Source organism: Amia ocellicauda, chromosome 6, assembly GCF_036373705.1.
Source record: "Amia ocellicauda isolate fAmiCal2 chromosome 6, fAmiCal2.hap1, whole genome shotgun sequence".
NCBI classification, from domain to species: Eukaryota; Metazoa; Chordata; class Actinopteri; order Amiiformes; family Amiidae; genus Amia; species Amia ocellicauda.
The window spans coordinates 41,907,200-41,911,633 of NC_089855.1; the positions used below are offsets into that span (position 1 = coordinate 41,907,200).

General features: G+C 46.6%; 1 non-coding gene across 1 annotated transcript; it reads right to left on the reverse strand.

Moving 5' to 3' along the window:
• Positions 1 to 2,473: 2,473 nt before the first annotated feature.
• Positions 2,474 to 2,588, reverse strand: LOC136751999 (U5 spliceosomal RNA). The gene has a single exon (XR_010817181.1). It is a non-coding gene; the product is annotated as a U5 spliceosomal RNA (small nuclear RNA).
• Positions 2,589 to 4,434: the final 1,846 nt, after the last annotated feature.

Consider the following 4,434-nt stretch of genomic DNA (forward strand, 5'->3'; position numbering starts at 1 on the left):
GTACTGTCGTGTGTTCAGTGTGCTGAAGATCAATGGTGGCCTGAGTGAGCCTATCCCCATCCATGGAGGCATCAGACAGGGCTGCAGTCTGTCAGGGATGCTATACTTCCTTTCTATCGAGCCCCTGCTGCACAGGCTGAGGCAGTTGCTAGCCGGGCTGTCCATGCCTTGTCACCCAGAGCAGGCGGTCAGGGTGTCGGCCTATGCTGCTGAGACACAGTCTGGCCAGCGAGACATCCAGGTCATTGTGGGAGTGTCTGGAGGAGTTCAGCAGGGCCTCCTCAGCCAGGGTCAACTGGGGCAAGAGCAGCGCTCATCTGGTTGGGGTGTGGGAGGGTTCTGCCCCCCCTGCCCTCCCTGCGGGGCTGCAGTGGTCTCTCTCAGGCCCTCGGGTGCTGGGTGTGACTTTGGGGGAGACGCAGGAGAACTGGGCTCGCCTGCTGGAGAGGGTACAGGGCCGGTTGAGGGCATGGCACTTGCTGCTGCCCCAGCTCTCCCTCAGGGGGAGAGCAATTGTTATTAATAACTTGGTGGCCTCCATGCTCTGGCACACTTATGCCTGTCTGGACCCCCCACCGGCCCTGGTGTCCCAGATACAGACCCTGCTACTGGATTTCTTCTGGGACGGGCTGCACTGGGTGCGCAAAGCAGTGCTGTACTTGCCGCTCCAGGAGGGGGGACAGGGGTTGGTAGATCTGTTAAGCAGGCTGAGTGCGTTTCGGCTGCAGGCAGCTCAGAGGCTCCTGTACCCTCCAGATCCCCAGTGTCTCCCGCCCTGGACACTTGTTATGACAGACACATGTTTTTACTTAAGACACGTCCCAATATACTTCCATCCCTGCCTGTTTTTTATAGTACTGTTTTAGAGGTGTGGCAGCGCTTCTCCCTGGGTAGGGAGCTGGGGGGCAGCAGTCTGTATTGGCTGTTAGAGGAGCCACTGCTCTGGAACCCCGGTTTTAGCTGTCCACTCCTGCTCTCCAGCAGCCTCAGGTCAGTCCTGCTTAAGGTCGACGTGATCCGGCTGAGGGATTTTTTGGATTTTAACAGGGGACAGTGGGTTGGTGCCGACAGCCTGGCTGCCAGGCTGGGTATGAGGTCACTGAGAGTCGTAACCAGATTTCTCTGGGCAGTACAGAACGCCCTTCCCATAGGCGCTGTGGAGCAGCTTTTCCAGGCTCTCACGCAGCACTGCTGGCCCAAGGACCCTGACACCGTCTTTCCCCTTGTTTGTCTGTGTCTCTCAGTCCCCCCTAGCTCATCAGGCCGCCTACTGTCGCCTCATAGTCTGTGTAGTGTGCCTGTCTCCACAGCTCATCGTCAGGAGCTCAATCAGCTCAGTGTGAGGGAGCTGCACCATCAGCAGCTGCAGCCCCTCCCTGACACCCCCTGGAGGGAGCACCTGGCTCTGGGGGAAGATGCCTGTCTGGCCTGGAGGAGCCTGAACAAGCCCCCGCTTCTGCATGGCTTCTGCATGGCGTCATCGCAACAAACTCTATTGCACATACACTGGACCCCAGAGTGAGCGACACCTGCCCCTACTGCGGGGAGAGAGACTCTTTTTCACTGTTTCTGCCACTGCCCTAGATTAGAGCTGCTGTTCACTGCACTGGAGAGCCTGTTCAAGCAGCTGGGCCTCCTTTTCTCACGCACTTTGTTTATATTGGGAGTCCAGTACAAGCTGCGCCAATGACATGTTTGTCAGTTAGCAAACCTTCTAGTGGGGCAGGCAAAGCTGGCTAATCCTGAGCAGTAGGAGAAGTCAGACTGAGCGCAGCAGCAACAGTGTGCACTCTCCCTCTTCAGGTCTCTCGTAAGCTCCAGAGTGCGACTGGATTACAATTTCTACAGCCTGATGGGAGACCTGGACACTTTTCTGCAGATGTGGGGGGTCGGGGCGGCCCTCTGTGCCATTGACTTTGGACATTTAAACCAACTGGTTTAATTCACTTGAATATTTTATTGGTAGCACGTGTGTAGTGCTTTTTATTGAGGGTTTTTAGAATAGGCTGTGTTTTTTTAATGTTTTTTAGGTGTTTCTAGTTTGTTTTAAATGTTTTGTTACTATTTCTTTAGTAAAATAAAGGTGTTAATATTCAAAAAATCTCTCTCTCTCTCTGTCTCTCTCACACACACACACACACACATACACACACACACTCTCTATCTCTCTCTCTCTCACACACACACACACACATACACAGCCAGCAAGACTCACCAAGCCAGCCAGCTCAGCGATGACATCACGAACCTCTCTCTGAGCTGACTGCTATGACATCACAGAGCACGTGCATTCCGTTGCTTGCCATCTGTTAACCACTCAGTCACTGCCAGCCAGACTGCCTGGCTGGCTGGATGGGGGGGCTGTTTGCTGCTGCTGCGTACCTTAGCAAGCTTATTTGCTTGACCGGCCTTCCTCCACTTCCGCCCACATGCCCAGCTCTGCCCGATCTGCTGTTCACCTGGATCACAGCTCCGCCCCAACAAGGCAGAGCCTCCCAAGAATGGTACAAACTCATCCACATTCCCCTCCATGGAAAGCTTTAACAAAAGGCAAAAGCGTTATAAGTAGTGAAGAGGAACCCGAGTCCAAGACGCTTCCGACCAGCCATACATATTTGTGTGTATTAAAGATCACATTTTATTACATTTTGTTTTTCTGTACTATATTACATCTTATTGTGATTTATAATTATATTGTTTATTGCTTTGACAATACAAATGGACTGAATTGAGAGAGAGAGAGAGAGAGAGAGAGAGAGAGAGAGAGAGAGAGAGAGAGAGTGAGAGAGAAGTGCTAGTGCACATCTGTAACATAAACTATGGAACATTCGTCACATGCTTAGGGAACATTCATATCATACAGGGAACATTTGTAAAACGAATTAGGGAACATTTGTGACATACTAAAATGACATACTGGTAAGATGTTGGGCACATTTGAAACAGCAAAAATGGCATTTGGTTATTTTAATTGGGACATTAATACCAGTCTGTGCAAATATCTATGCATATTCCAACGTTTGCTGCAGGACTTACAGATTGAGTGAGGGGGTCAATATGTTTGATTCAGAACTAACCACTGCTTCCTCAATTTTGTTTTAAACATAATTTAAAAGAAAAGTGGGCTATACATTGGTCTGGAAAAATGCAGCAATGGTCCCTAAAGCTATTCTTTTAGTTTTTTGACACAATTCCTTAAACCCATTTTCTGTAAAATATGTTATCAACTTGCATTAATATATCATCCAAACTACAATCATACTAATAATGAAAATGTTCATATTATTATATTCTAAGGGTTCTTGTCTATTGTGTATTGTATTTATTATCAGGCCCTTCTCTTATGTTTTACAGTTGTTATTATTATTCCGTACAATACAGGGATTAAATTAAGCATTTTAACCACAAAGTATTGGCTACAGTTATGATGCCTTCTTCAGTGTTCATATGCATACAGTTTCTGAGGTCTGGACCACTGCAAAGTAGTCCCTGGAGTTGTAGTCCAGACCACTGCAAAATTCGTGCTGAAGTGATCTGGATCACCACGCAATGGCCCAAGGACCACTACATACTTGGATTTCAATGTTTTTGTGTAATCCATGTTGCAATAGTAACTACCATGTTCCTTTGTGGTGAGCTGGTTAATTCTGTTCTTTAACATTGAAGAGAAAAATTAACATGAATAAACTTACTGTTGAAGATTATTATTTTATTATTTTTATTTCTTGGCAGACGCCCTTATCCAGGGCGACTTACAACATAAGTGCAAAAATACAGAGAAGTACAAGGCATCAATCATTACAAATTCAACTTAGTTAAAAAATATCGCAATTCAAAATACATTTTAAAAATTCCAATTACAATTTACACAAGTACAGTAAAAGACTTCCTACATCCTGGACGGTGAAAGCTAAGTGCTGTCAAGATGTAGGGTTACAGACTAGGGCTACAGGAAAGGGAGCAAGGAGGAAAACATTCAAGAACGAGAGGAGCATAATAAGCTGAAGTGCAATCTTGCAGGGATAGAGGACTAATATTACAAGTGCGGTCGGAAGAGATGCGTCTTGAGTAAGCGCCGGAATGAGGTCAAGGACTCTGCTGTTTTGACTTTGGTGGGCAGGTCATTCCACCACCGAAGTCAAAACAGCAGAGTCCTTGACCTCATTCCGGCGCTTGTGTAACCCTTGTGTAAGATGTAACCCTTACCCAGTGGCTAACCTTAACTCTATGTTACAAATGTTCCCTAAAAGCTTATTTTGCAAGATCAGTAAAGAACCTTTAAGAATTTTAAACTTTTAAAGATACACATAGGTAATACCAATGTGCTTTCACAATGCCGAAAATAATAATGCGTTTATCTTTAATAGTGAAGATATTGTATAGATGTATATCTATCATATACACAAATAGAAAAAAAAACGGATTCCAAACCGA